At 37.3% G+C, this 15,043-nt stretch overlaps 1 long non-coding RNA gene across 1 annotated transcript in view; it reads right to left on the bottom strand.

Moving 5' to 3' along the window:
- LOC145269569 (uncharacterized) overlaps positions 1 to 14,139 on the bottom strand; it is a 24,315-nt gene extending 10,176 nt beyond the window's left edge. The window contains exon 1 of the long non-coding RNA XR_013865107.1: positions 14,033 to 14,139. This is a non-coding gene — a long non-coding RNA (uncharacterized LOC145269569). The remainder of the gene's footprint in view (positions 1 to 14,032) is intronic.
- Between the last annotated feature and the right edge of the window lie 904 nt (positions 14,140 to 15,043).

Raw genomic sequence — 15,043 nt, forward strand, 5'->3', positions numbered from 1 at the left:
AATAAATTTGTATATTTTTTAGGTAATGTCCAAGATCAGTGCTCGAGAAAAAAAAAATCAAGCTACAGGAAGTGGATACGGTTGATTATGTAACAAAATCAAATAAAAGAAATAAACAAACGAAACCATATATTTATTAAAAACAAACTACTACTTATGTTATTACAAAACAAATAAAAAAGAAAACACTTCTTGTTTTATAAAATAATAAAACAAATATTTAAAAAAATTAATTTAGTTTTAACACTTTTGTGGTTATTAAAAAAAATTGATGCCTTGGATTTTCATAAAACTTCCTGAAAAGTTGTAACTGATTTCTATAGAATTGTGTTTGTCTATACTTCATGATAACTCTTAGGTATGTCTCAGGGGCTCTTTTAGGGCTAATAAAAACACTCCATTTTTGGGACTATTTTACCATATTTGTCTAAAATTTTCTGTGTATGCCTGTTTAGCAATTTTGCATAGTACTTTTTTAATTCAATTTTCACCCCAAACAAGCCACAGTGCCACTTTGAAGTAGGGGGCTACTATCAGAGACATAAGTTGCAGGAGTATTATAAAGGGAGATGAGTAGCAAGATGTCTATTCACATTACACTTGACCTTCTGCATGTCAGTACAGTTGGGAAACCAGAATCCCGGAGGGGAGTTCCAAAGTCTAGCAGTTCTGGGGAAGAAGCTATTGGAGTAGAAGGGTTTCTTACACGTGAAGAAGTGGAATTTAGCAAGAAAGCATGCTGAAATAATTAGGGAACAAATAAAATTGGAAAAGATAAGAACTTGTGATTTCTGAAAACTCTATAATAGTGTAGTGAATAAAAGGCAATCAGTAATTCCTTCACCGAGCAACAACCACAAGGTTGCATGCATGGAACTGCTTGCCCAGCGATTCGCCTCCAACTCCACCTTAGAGCAAACAAACAACTCCCTCCCAAATTTCCACATTAGATGATGTAAACATCACCCATTCTCAGTCCTGATCTCATTCCTGCTATACTAATTAAGAAATGTTAAGCTGAGCTAGCCCCTATACTTTCCAAGCTCTACAATAAATGCCTTGCTTGATTGATTGATTGATTGATTGATTTTACGGCATATCAACCTATGTGGTCATTTAATGCCGGAGTCCTTTTTTTTTTTAACTTTTTTTATTGGGAGGGGGGGAATGACTTTTTCAGCCTTTCCTCCCTTTTTTTATAAAATTGAACTAAGAAATTAAATGTTGTATTTATACATGGATGTGTATATTTGGATGACTTTAAATTTCCTTAAATTTTCTTATATAAATTTACTTTCCTTAGGTATGCTAGAATATTTGCTGAGTTGACCTTTTCAAAAAGGTCTTCCATATTGCTTTCTGTATAATATAATTTTCTAGTTGGGGCAAGGTCATCACACCCAACTAGGATATGTTTTACTGTGAGTGTCTCCTGGCATGGGATGCACTCTGGCGCCGATTCTCCATTTAGTATATAAGAATGAGTAAAGTTGGTGTGCCCTATGCGCAGCCGAGTCAGTATCACATCTTCTCGGCGTGATCTCTTGATGTCCGGACATCGTTCCTTAAGTTCAGGTTTGATTGAGTATAATTTGTTGCCCTCTTGCTGACTCCACCGCAGTTGCCATTTTTCCTGTATGTATGCTTTTATCTGGGGTCTAAGATCAGTATGTGGAATCTTAAAATTGTCAGTTGGAAGGTGAGAAGATCTTTTTGCAGCTGTATCTGCCCTGTCATTGCCTTTGATCCCCACATGGCTGGGGATCCAGACAAGAATAATGTTTTTAGTAGTTGAAAGGATATTGATTTTTTCTATTAATTTTGTTGTTAGTGGATTTTCTTGTTTTTGATTTTGTATAGATAATAGGACTGATAGAGAATCTGTGAGAATGATGAAGTTTTTGGTGGTTTCCTCTGAAATTATGTTGAGTGCTAGATCGATAGCTATAGTCTCTGCAGTGAATATAGATGCTTCATTTTGAAGATTTCTCTTCATTGTGGTTTTATGGTACGTTGCTGCACATCCAGTGTGATTGTTGCTTTTAGACCCGTCTGTGTAGATAAAGGTGTAGTCTGAATATTGTAATTTTAAATGTTGAAGTTCGTCGTGGTATTCAATAGGGTTTGTGGTAGATTTGGACTTTTTGTTTAGGTTGAGTTTTATTTCAACTTGTTTCATGGTCCATGGGGGTGTTTTAGGCAGTATGAAGTTGTGAATGCTGGAGATTGGAATTTTCGATTCTTCAATGCTTTCCTTCATTCGGAGCCCGAACGTTTTGATAGTTTTTCTTCTCATGTTAAAGAGTTCTTCATATTTAGGATAGAAGGTACATTGGTATGCAGGGTTGTTTGGGCAAGACTTCAGTTTCAGTAAATATTGAAGGGTTAACTTTTCTCGCCTTAAATCTAGTGGGGGTTCGTGTGCTTCCATGTATAGACTGTTCACGGGGGAAGTTCTGTATGCTCCTAGGGCCAATCTTAGGCCAGTATGGTGAATAGGGTCTAGGCTTTTTATATATGATGTTCGGGTTGATCCATATATGAAACAACCGTAGTCTAGCTTTGAGCGGACTAGTGCTCTGTAAAGTTTAAGGAGTGTTTCCCTGTCTGCACCCCAATCGGTATGTGCTACCACTCTCAAAAGATTTACAGCTTTGTTACATTTTTTTTTTCAGATAGTTTATGTGTGGGATGAATGTTAACTTTTTGTCAAATAAAATCCCTAAGAATTTGTACTGGTCAGTAACTGGTATGGGCATTCCTTCCATGGTTAGGACAGGATCATTATGCATGTTCTTTAGTTTGCAGGAATGCATGCATTTCGTTTTTCTTTTGAAGAATCTAAATCCATTCTCTTCCGTCCATCTCATTACTTTGTTTAAGCACAATTGAAGCTTCCTTTCTATTATAGATATATATCTAGATCTACAGCATATTAGGAAGTCATCCACATATAGGGAGCAATCTACCCCAGGGTTAAGGTTTTTTACAATGTTGTTAATTCGGATACTGAACAGGGTCACTGACAGTATACTCCCTTGAGATACTCCATTCTCTTGTTCTTTCAAGTCCGAGAGAGCTGTGCCAACCTTTATTCTGAACCGTCTATTTTTTAAAAAATTTTCAATAAAAATTGGCATTCTGCCTTTTAGTCCAAGCGCCTTCAGATCCCTTGTAACACCGTACTTCCACACAGTATCGTAGGCTTTTTCCATGTCAAAAACACTGCTGTTAAATGTTCTTTCCTTACAAAGGCTTCTCTGATGAAGGTTTCAAGTCTGACTATGTGGTCTATTGAACTTCGGTTTTTCCTGAATCCTGTTTGAAATTCTGTAATAAGATTCTCTGTTTCCAGGAACCAGATTAATCTTTTGTTTATAATCCTTTCCATGGTCTTACAAATGCAGCTTGTTAGAGCTATTGGCCTGAAATTCAATGGATCTGAGACGTTACTTGATTGGGATTGGATGTTTGAGTTTTCAGATTTGGGGATTGGTATTATTGTGGCCTCTTTCCAGGTCTCGGGTACGTTTCCACTGGACCATATAATATTGAAAATTTCAAGTAGGTATTTCATTGAGGCTTCTGGAAGTTTTTTGAGGATTTCATATGGAATTTCATCGGGCCCTGTAGCTGTGTCATGGGATTTGGTTAGCGATTCTTTTAATTCAGGCAAGGTAAGAGGTTGGTTGTATTTTTCAGTATTTTGTGATTTAAATAGAATTTTCTTTTTCTCTTCCTTTTCTCTAATCTTTTTGAATTTCTCTGTTTGTCTGTCACATGATGAAATTTTTGATAAATTATCTGCCAGGTTATTGGAAATGTCTTTTTGATCGGTGTATATTTTGTTGCCTTTAGAGATGTGGGATATTGGTGTACTACTACACTTTCCTTCTATTTTCCTCATCATGTTCCAAACTGTTTTCGCCTTGGTATTCACATTAATTTTGGATATATAATTTCTCCAGGTTGTTCTTTTGGATTCCTTTATGATTCGTCTGGCTTTTGCTCTGTTGTTTTTGAAGAAATCCAGATTTTCGCTTGTTGGATACTTTTCGAATTTTCTCAAGGCAGCTCGTCGAGCTCTGATGGCTTTTCTGCATTCTTTTGTGAACCAAGGTTTGTTGTGATTGTTGGTTTTGGTTGTTTTCGATATGGTATTATTTGCTATGTTTGTGAGTGTTTTAATGAAGTAGTTCAAATGGTCATCTTCATCATTCTTTTCGATAATTAATTGGTTTTTGCACTGTTCCTGGAAGTCTTCCCAATCCGCTTTATGTAGGTTCCATTTGGGTGTTTTTTGTTCAGTGCTAGTACTTAGACTTTCCAGGATGATTGGGAAATGATCACTCCCACAGGTGTCATTGTGTACTTTCCAGTCATAGTCCATATATATGGAAGGATCACATAAGGTAAGGTCAATGGCGGTGAAAGTACCTGTTGCTGGGTACATATAGGTGTAGTTTTGATTATTAAGGAGGCATAGATTATTTTTATTTATTATGTTTTCTATTTCTTTTCCTTTTTTATTTGTTTCTTTACTTCCCCATATTACATTGTGACTGTTGAGATCTCCTAGTAGAAAAAAGGGTTTAGGGAGTTGTTTTATTAATTGAGTTATCTCAGTTTCGTTGATTGTATCTTTTGGAGGGATGTATATTGAGCAAAGTGTTATAGTTCTATGTAGAGTCACTGAAACTGCAATTGCTTGCAAGTTTGTGTTTATATTTGTCTTTGAGGGACTTCATTCTTCACAAGTATTGATGTGCCTCCAGAAGCTCTGTCCGTATCTTTATTTATGTAGTTGTAAGATGTGTAGTGTTTTATGTTGATGGTATTATTTTCTTTCAGAAAGGTCTCCTGTAGACAGACAAGTGCTGGGCTCATATTTGTTATTAATAATGTGAGTTCATTTTGGTTTGCTTTTATCCCTCTGATATTCCATTGTAATATTTTGTTCATCATTTGGAATTGTGTTCAACTTCCATCGTCTCCAATCCCTCAAATCTATTTTCTGTCGGAGTCCCTGTTCGAGATATAGATCGGGATCTTTCTTTTCCTGTTTTTGTTTGTTTTTTTTTTTGTCTGGGGGGATTTTTTATTCTTTTCTGGCTTGTGATGTGTTTGATGGTTGTTCGGTTGTTTTTGTAGAAATGGTTTGTGGTTTTGTTTCTTTCTGTGGTTCAGTAGTGTCTTTACTTAATATTATCCTTGGATTGGTTGCAGACATTGCACTATTCATTTTCCTCATTTCTTCTAATAGTTCTTTCATTTCCTTTATTAATTTGCTTAGGACATCAATTTTCTTGTCAGTTGTATCCGTTACATGTATATGACCATTTTGATTGTTGATTGGATTAGTTTTTTTTGTTGCATCTGCATATGTTTTAGTTTCGATGATTTTCCTGGCCTCTGGGTAGGATATATTCTTTATATGTTTTAGTTTGGTCACTTCTTTTTCTCTTTTCCATATTTCGCAATATCTAGAGCCAGCGCCATGGTTTCCCAGGCAGTTGGCACACTTGAAATCTTTTCTGCAGTCAATGTGTGGACCACTTTCTCCACATCTTCCACACACTGGTAATCGTGTGCACCGATCTTGATGGTGTCCAAACTTCTGGCACTTGAAGCATTGGAGGGGGTTTGGAATATAAATTTCTACATTTATTTTCATATATCCGACTTTCACTTCTTTGGGTATGGTGAGGGAATCGAAAGTTAGTATATATGTATTGGTATTGATTTTCTCACCGTTTTTTTTAATTTGAACTCTGCGAACATCTAACACATTCTGTTTCTGTAAGTTTGTCCGGATTTCCTCCAAGGGACAAAGTGCAAGTTCGTGGCTTTTCACTACTCCTTTGCAGGTATTTAGGGTTGGATGTCTGTAGCATTTGACTTTGATGTTTTCAAATAATTTTAGTTTCAATATTTCTTTAGTTTGTTCTTCGTTATGGGTTTCTATAAGTAGGCTGCCGTTAAATTGTTTTTTAATAGACTTTGGTTTTAGAGTTTTAAGATTTTTTTCAATTTTAAAAGGTGATAGTTTGCTCAAAGGAGTTTCCTCCATTGATTCTATTACTACGAATGTTGAGTTCCTTGGTTTTATCGTCTCTTCGTCAGAGCTACTGATGTCAGAGACATCAGAGTGGGTTCTCTTTGGGTGGTTGGGTGGTTTTTGGGAGGAATAAGCCATATATTTTGTTTTCTTTTTTCGTCATCTTTGTTCCCCACCCACCTCGGAGTCCTATTTGGGAAGAGCCTGGGGGGAAACCCATTCGCCCAGCCTCTACAGGGATACAATGATGATATAACCGACTTTGGTGGTATCATAATGATTATCTGTTCTCTCTTGATATTGCTATGGGATCTGTAGCAATCCTGAGGGGTTTACAGCCTCGTCATCGATATTCACACCTAATCGATTGACCCTCAGCCACCGCTTTCCATCATATATTAGGGAGTAGGGTTATTTGTGGGAGAGGGGGGATGTGTTGTATTAGTAGTGGGTTTTTGGAATGGGCAATATATGGTGGGGCTTGGCGTGACTAGCCGATTGGTCGGATTGGGCCTCTCCGACCGCCCGTCTAATCGAAGTAAGGGCCAAAGTAATGTGTTGTGGTGCCTAAACTTCTATGTATCCTGGTTTAGGTTCGCTCAATCACCAGGATCACGTCCTAAGACTTTACGGGTAGCAACCCACGGCTAACTGGTTGCCCCATTGAGGGATTTTTACCCTCTGCAGGGGGGCAGTCGGTTTGTTCTCATGCCCTACCGACAGGGCAAAAAAATAAATAAATAAATAGATAATTTAATAGAATATATTTGTTTTCTTTTTTCTTTTTTTGTTGTTTCTTTTCCTTTTTAAAATCTGTTTCTATTTAACCCATAGTTGGGACCCTAACAGGTACTACCACTCCGGGTCAGGGTGGACCTGGGAGCAATGGCAATTAAGAGGTGGCTCCACACTCCCCAAGCCCGTAAGCTGGACCTTACCATCGGATGTAGTTTAAGGTCATATCCAGGACCGGGAGTAAGGTAGGAAAAAATAAAATAAAAAGGAGGGGGGGGGGAATAGGCTGTTGTTTTTGTTTTTGGTTTTGCAGAACATAATTAAGTTTTACAAAAAAGATGAGAAAACAAAAAAACGTCAATGTAGGTGCATTTCGTCTCAGGAAGCCACAGGGCAGCCTGATCTGGTAGCACCAGATAAATGCCTTGCTGTATCTGGCTTCCCTTATAGCTGGAAGATGGCCTCTGTAGTACCAGTATACAGGAATTCTGGTAAAAGAAGAGACCCTCTCTATTATCGCCCCATTAGTCTCTTCCCCTATTCAATAAAATCTTTGAGACTTTAATTAATCAAGCACTAGTTCACCAACTCACAAAAGCAAATCTTCTCTCTGACAAACATTATAGATTCAGGCAATGTTCTACCACAGATATTTAAACATTCATCTCTGAATGTTCTACCACAGATATTTAAACATTCATCTCTGAATGCATTTACCATGTACATAAGGCAGGCAAAGCCATAACTGTAGCCCTTGATATATTCGGGGCTTTTGACAAATTCTGGCACAAAGAGTTGCTAATGAAAATTAACTTGTATGTTATAACTGGACATATACTAAATATGATTAGATCCATCTTAGACAATAGAAAGATACAGGTGTTCATTGATGGACGTACATCCAAGCAGCATAACTTCAATGCAGGAGTACCTCAGGGGTCGATCCTTGGGCCATTATTATTCCTGATATTCATAAACGATCTCCCTGATAATATTGTGTCTGAGATGGGCATATTTGTTGATGATACAATGCTCTATAACAACCATGAGGGAAGAACGGGTGTACATAAATCTAAGACAATGGTAGAATCATTAGAAAATTATGGAATGGGGTCACAAATGGATGGTAACATGTAATGCTAGTAAAACGAAGCTGTTCTCCTTTAATAATTCCAAGACGCCTCTCCAACCGCCTATATCGATAACAAATGACACCCTACCTGAGAATTCTACCTTCAAACTTCTCAGCCTAACATTTGTAAGCGATATAAACTGGAACAAATATATAGAGAACATTGCAAAGACTGCTGCAAAGAAGGTGGGTTCCCTCTATTGAGCTAGCAGACTATTTACACCCAAGAGTATCCTGTACCTCTACAAGGCCACCAATCGCCCATGCATGGAGTATTGTTGTCACATGATAGGGTCCAAAAAAGAGTTGTCCATCTAATCCGCCCAACTATCAACTAAGCTCCAGCCCCTGTCCCATCGCTGCAATGTTGCATTTCTGTGCCTGTTTTACAAATATTTTAATGGAATGTGTTCTGATGAACTCGTTGCACTTGTGTCCCTTCGCTGTACATATCCCCGATAACCCACTCAAGATTTCGCCTCTTCACTGGTGAGGTCCCTAGATGCCATAAAGCTTTCTATTCTAATAGTCCCTTCCCTCAAACAGCTAGACTTTTAAATTCCTTTCCTGCTACCTGCTTTCCTGGTCGTACTGATATGCAGAAGTTTAAATGTAACATAAACTAACATCTTGTTAATCTTTCCTAGACATGGTCTCAAAAAGTAGCCTTTTACATTCAAGTAGTGATATGCCTTGTTTAGGGATTTATGTGGGTATAATGAATAAATAAATAAAGTTGGTTGAGTGTATATGTGAGTATATTTATCATACAAGTGAATGTTAAATGTAAAAAATGATATACATGAAAAGTAATTATAAAATGAATGCTGAATAGGTGTGCGAGTCTGGTATATGGATTTCCAGAATAGATTTCCACATAAGGGTCAAGGAGTCGGGAGTCGGAGTCAAAGGTATCATAGGAGTACTCCCTCACCATACACCACTGACAAACCTGCTTAGCAATAACATCTCACTCCTTCACTGCTGATATCCCTAGATGCCAGAAAGCTTTCTATTCTAAAAGTGTCTTCCTTCGAACAGCTAGACTTTGAAATTCCCTACCTGCTACCTGCTTCCCTGCTCGTACTGATATGCAGAAGTTAAAATGTTACATAAACCAACATCTTGTTAATCTTTCCTAGACATGGTCCCAAATAGTAGCCTTTTATGCCAAAATGGTGATATGCCTTGTTAGGAGTAGATGTGAGTAAAAAAATAAATAAATAAAGTTGGTTGAGTGTATATGTGAGTACCTTTATCATACAAGTGAATGTATAACGTCAAAAACGATATACATGAAAAGTAATTATAAAATGCATGCTGAATAAATGTAAGAGGCTGGTATATGGATTTGCAGAATAGATTTCCACATAGGAATCAAGGAGTTGGAGTCGGAGTCCTAGGAATTCTAGGAATTCTAGGAGTCAGACTTTTACCATCTGACTCTGCAACCCTGCTGAAGAGGATAAAAAAGATATAAAAGAGATGTTGCGAGTTTGTCTCTGCTTTATCGTTATTTTCATGGAAAGTGTTCAACTGAGCTTCAATCTATGGTCCCCCCTCGCCAAACTTTCACAAGAAACACTAGACTAGCTGAAAACATTATCAATAATTTTCCCCACTCTTTATCTGTGCCTAAACCTAAACATAGATTCCATGATCAAAGCTTCTTTCTTAGAACTGCACGCCTGTGGAATTGTCTTCCGTTTTCCTGCTTTCCAGCTGTCTATAATATGGTTGTCTTCAAGTCCAACGTGAACAAGTTTCTGATGAGCCGTTCCACTTAAGTTAACAAATTTACCGAACTTCCATTACTATTGATTACTATATTGTCCTTTTGACTACTCTACACTCTTAAACCCTTATCCTTGAGTGGCCAAACGGCCTTGATAAGTGGTGACGCCTATGTAAAAAAAAAATCCGTTGCTACACCTCAAGTATTTCTAAATGTAATTAAATTTATGTTAAAGAATAAAAACATGGATAAAAAACTTTAATAAAATTAATAAATGTAACAAGTGAAGTATGCATGGTCCCACGTGAGTGCACAATGAACGAGGCATAAAAAAATGATTAAATTCAGCATTTGCAGAACCCCCCCCCCATTTAGTCCCAGAAGTCCCCAGGGGACATTAAATCCTGGTAAAAATTAACAAACGGTGCAGTTTTAGGCATTAACATATGTAAATGTGAGTTTTGCACTATGCAGAAAAAGAAATGACTAAGTCCATCATTCCCCCCCCCCAATTTAGCCAAAAAATCTCCTAGGCCTTATTTAAATTTGATTTCAGCACCATGCAAAACTGCTAAATAGACATACACAGAAAATTTTGGACAAATATGGTAAAATAGTTCCAAAAATGGAGTGGTTCTTTTTAGCCCTAAAAGAGCCTTTGGGGCACACCCAAAGAGTTATCTCGAAGTATAGAAAACAAAATTATATAGAAATTTTCAATAAGTTTTATAAACATCAAAGGCATCAATTTTTTTGGTATTATTATACAAACACCGTGACAGCGAATTAGTAAAAACAGACGTAGTATTCTGTTACGTTTCGGTGTGCTGAACACGAATCTGAAAACCGTACCCCTCGCAAATTAATAGTTTCGGAGATATTAACATTTTTAAAAGGGAATATTTTCTTTCAAAAATGGCGTACATCGGCTCTACTCTTAAATCAAAACAAGTGGAGATAATCCATAATGAAAATAAGCGATAATAAAAAAATAAATAAATTAATTATTTCCTTTTCTTTTTAATTAATTCCCCACCACTTCACCACCCCAATTTTACTTGCTCATGCGCAGTATCCCAATTTTACGCGCACAAAATCGATTTTTACCCAATTTCGGATACACTTTCGGATTTTTACCCAATTCGCTGTCACGTTATTTGTATAAATTTACCATTTCGGATACAATTTCGGATTTTTACCCCCAATTTCACTCAATTTCGCTCCTTTATTTGCAAACCTCTTTTACTTTGACTTTCGTTAACTTAATTTCCACTCAACGCTACTTTGATTAACTTTTCCACTTTTCCAACATTATGTCTGCCTGTGACCACTGCTCTTATAATCACTACAAGGCTATTAAAGTCTTTTACGAGGAACCAGAAACGTCAGTGGATTTTTTAAGAAGACACGGTGTCTTACCAACTGTCGTCAGTTGCACACGTTGTAACAAAAACTGCACCTTTAGGGAGCAGGGGAGAACGGGCGAATGGCGCTGCAACAGTACATTCCGCATTCCTAAAACCAAAAAAAGGCGCCACTGTTCCTTATATGCAAGTGACTATAAGGGGACATTCTTACAGAATTCCCACATTCCTCCATGGAAGGTAATTCTGTTTGTAAACCACTGGTTGAGTAAACGGTGGGACCACCAGACAGTCACCAGTTGTTTAAATATAACTCCCAAAACATCTGTGGACTGGCGCTCTTTTTGTAGCGAAGTCGCAGAGTTCTGGCTTGGGAACCAGGACTCTATCGGCGGGCAAGATATCGTCGTTGAAATAGACGAAACCTTCCTGGTGCGCCGAAAAAATAACAAAGGTCGACCTCTGTCACAAATTTGGCTCTTTGGGGGAATAGAGCGAGACTCAAAGAAAAAATTTGTTATCCCACTTTTGGAGCCTGTCGGTGAGAAGAGAGACACAGCTACCTTACTTCCTCTAATAAAAAAATATATCCGTGGAGGATCCATTATAATGAGTGACCGGTGGGGGGCATATCACTCCCTGAAAACCCACGGGTACACTCACTATATGATAAATCATTCTCAGAACTTTGTTGATCCAACCAATATTAACATACACACACAAACAATTGAACGTCTCTGGAGGGATCTCAAAGAGTGGGTTAAACGACCAGGTATTAGAGCCACTTATCTCCTCCAGTATTTAGCAAGATATTTATTTATAACAAATTATGACGAGAAGGAGGCTCTTTTACACCATTTTTTTGTTATGGCTGGACGTCTCTATCCTCCCCAAGGAGAGCACCAACGTGTTGTTGCTCCAGTTCTCGCTGATGAGGAATTCAGCGACGAAGAAGAACACGATGACGCTAACTAATGTAAGTCTACTTTTGTGGTTTTCTTTTGATTTTTGTGTTGTCTATATATATATATATATATATATATATATATATATATATATATATATATATAATGTGTGTCGTGACAGCAAATTAGTAGAAAAAAATGTCCTTTTCTTGTAGAGTTCTGTGTGCTGAACACGAATCTGAAAACTGCATCCGTCGCAAATTAATAGTTTCGGAGATATTAACGTTTTAAGAAATGGGGGATCAATTTTCTATAATAATTTAATGTAAAATGAGACCCACTTTTTGGCCACTCTCGACAAATCTTTGAAATCACTCACTACCCCCCCCCTCTCGACAAATCCTGTGAAATCACTACGCGGCTTTCCTTCCCCCCCTCCCCACAAATCAGTTTAAATCACTACGCCCCCCCCTCCCCTCTTTTTCAAATTTATGTGACCCTTTTTTTTTTTACTTTTTGGGGAAGGGGAGGGGTGAGGAGAGGGTCACATAAATTTGAAAAAGAGGGGAGGGGGGCGTAGTGATTTAAACGGATTTGTGGGGAGGGGGGGAAGGGAAGCCGCGTAGTGATTTCACAGGATTTGTCGAGAGGGGGGGGTAGTGAGTGATTTCAAAGATTTGTCGAGAGTGGCCAAAAAGTGGGTGCTCATTTTACATTAAATTATTATAGAAAGAGAAATCATATAAAATTACTGCGCCCTCTCCTCACCCCTCCCCTTCCCCAAAAAGTAAAATAAAAGGGTCACATAAATTTGAAAAAGAGGGGAGGGGGGGCGTAGTGATTTAAACGGATTTGTGGGGAGGGGGGAGGGAAGCCGCGTAGTGATTTCACAGGATTTGTCGAGAGGGGGGGGGTAGTGATTTCAAAAATTTGTCGAGAGTAGCCAAAAAGTGGGTGCTCATTTTACATTAAATTATTATAGAAAATTGATCCCCCACTTCTTAAAACGGTATTATCTCCGAAACTATTAATTTGCGACGGATGCGGTTTTCAGATTCGTGTTCAGCACACAGAACTCTACAAGGAAAGTACATTTTTTTCTACTAATTCGCTGTCACGGTATTTGTATAAATTTACCATTTTTTTTTTTCAATAAGCACAAAATGTCAATTTTAGCCATTTTAACCTGAAAGACACCCCTGGGGGGGGGGCAACCTGAGATTTCCCGAAAAATCCGTTCCGTTCCTTTTTTATTCATATCATGTTTAATGTTTGTGCAAAATTTCTAAAAATTCCAAGACGTAGTTATTGAGAAAAGTGCGGACAGACGAACAGACAAGGCTGAATTTACAGGTCCCCCTCTTTTTGTTGTGGGACCAAAAATATAATAATTTTGTATATATTTTTTTAATGTTATATTTATTTTTGGTGACCTTTTGTTAGGTTTTCCTATTTTGCCAGGTGTAGTTTGCTCTAGGGCCTTTGCTTGGTGACCTTGTTATGTCTTGTTATTTATTTTAGAAATATAATTCCCATCACTGCAAACAAAACAATATTCGGATCTGCAATATTGAAGTTTAAACTTTTTTTTTTTTTTCTGTAGAAGTTTACGATTATATTTTAGTAAATATATAAATCGTTATAATCTTTCTTCATGTCTTGTATTTATGTTGCGAGCTTGTCTTGATTCTTTCTTTTAATTTTTTGCTAAAAATACATAAAAACTGTTTGGTAATCGATTTTTATGTTAAACACCATTTAATATTTAAATACATTCAACTTCGATAAGCAAATCTTCTTTTATATTAAACATGATATTTTCAGAAAATTCGCATATATTTGTGGGGGGAAAAAATATTATTCTGAGGGTAACGGTTATTACCAAGTCATTGCGTAAGCTTTGAGGGGTTGCAAATGATGCACCATGCGACCCCCCCCCCCCACTGAAATCGAGTAATAAAGTAAGGTAACTTCAAAATTTAGCTGAATTAGTTAGCTTGCCGTGAAAACATTTTATTTGTTCTATATTTGTTTTGTGACAACTTTTTCGAATCTATGTGTACAGTAAAACAAATCCAACAAAGAAATTCAAGTAATACTTACTTTTTATAATCTGCTTAACAGGAAACGACGATATGATTTCTAAAATAAAATGTTGTTGGCGCCAAAACGGATTTACTTGTAAATTCAAGATGGCGACTCGAATACAGGTTCGCAAAATAAATAAATAAATAAATAAATAAAATGGAATTAAAATAAATACATTTGATAATATTGACAATCTTGACAATTATTATGATTGAAAATATTATTTATTAAAAAAAAATCCTGTTTTAATATATGTTTTATTCGTGAATCAGAAGAACAAGCGATTTGAAGTCCGCAGCAAACGGTGTCAAATAAATATGTTCCCGTTAGCGTTACTAAACTGGACTTCCTGGTTTAGTTAAAAATAAGTAATCAAATTGTCGACCACAAATGATAGAAGTGTACGCACTAATTGTGGAAATGGGGCAAGACTGGAGTTTAGGTGGGAAAATAATCTCGAACCCTTTATTGAATAAAAGGAACAAAACTCCCTAATGTTACCATGCCAACGATATATAAACAATGATATTGGTATTTCAGAAGTTGCTATTTAAAATGCCTCCCCACGGGGCAGAGTTAGACACCATGGTCGTTTTTTAATGTGGAGAAAAGGAACAAAAATAAAAATTGTCTCAGTTGTGAAGGATTTCTCCTCCACTAAACGAGAGCAAGAAATTGAAGTGTAGCAATCTGAAGAACAGGTACTACACTTTGAGGTATTTATTTGCTCCCCCCACTGAGCAAATTAGGCACAAGGCCTATTTTTAAAGTGAGGGGTGAAGGGGAAATGGGGACCAGCTCCCCGGGGAGTAGGGGAGCTGGATAGTGACAATTGATATGAAGGGTTGCCCCTACATTGACCAACTGATATGTGGAGTTACCCCGACAGATGGTATTTATTTGCTCCCCCACTGAGCAAATTAGGCACAAGGCCGTTTTTAATGTGAGGTAAAAACCAGCTCCCCTAAAAGGGGTCACTCTGGTTACCAAAAATAATAATTGTCCCAGTATAGAGGGTTTCCCCTC

This window comes from Euprymna scolopes, chromosome 45, assembly GCF_053919585.1.
Source record: "Euprymna scolopes isolate OS-2025 chromosome 45, ASM5391958v1, whole genome shotgun sequence".
NCBI classification, from domain to species: Eukaryota; Metazoa; Mollusca; class Cephalopoda; order Sepiida; family Sepiolidae; genus Euprymna; species Euprymna scolopes.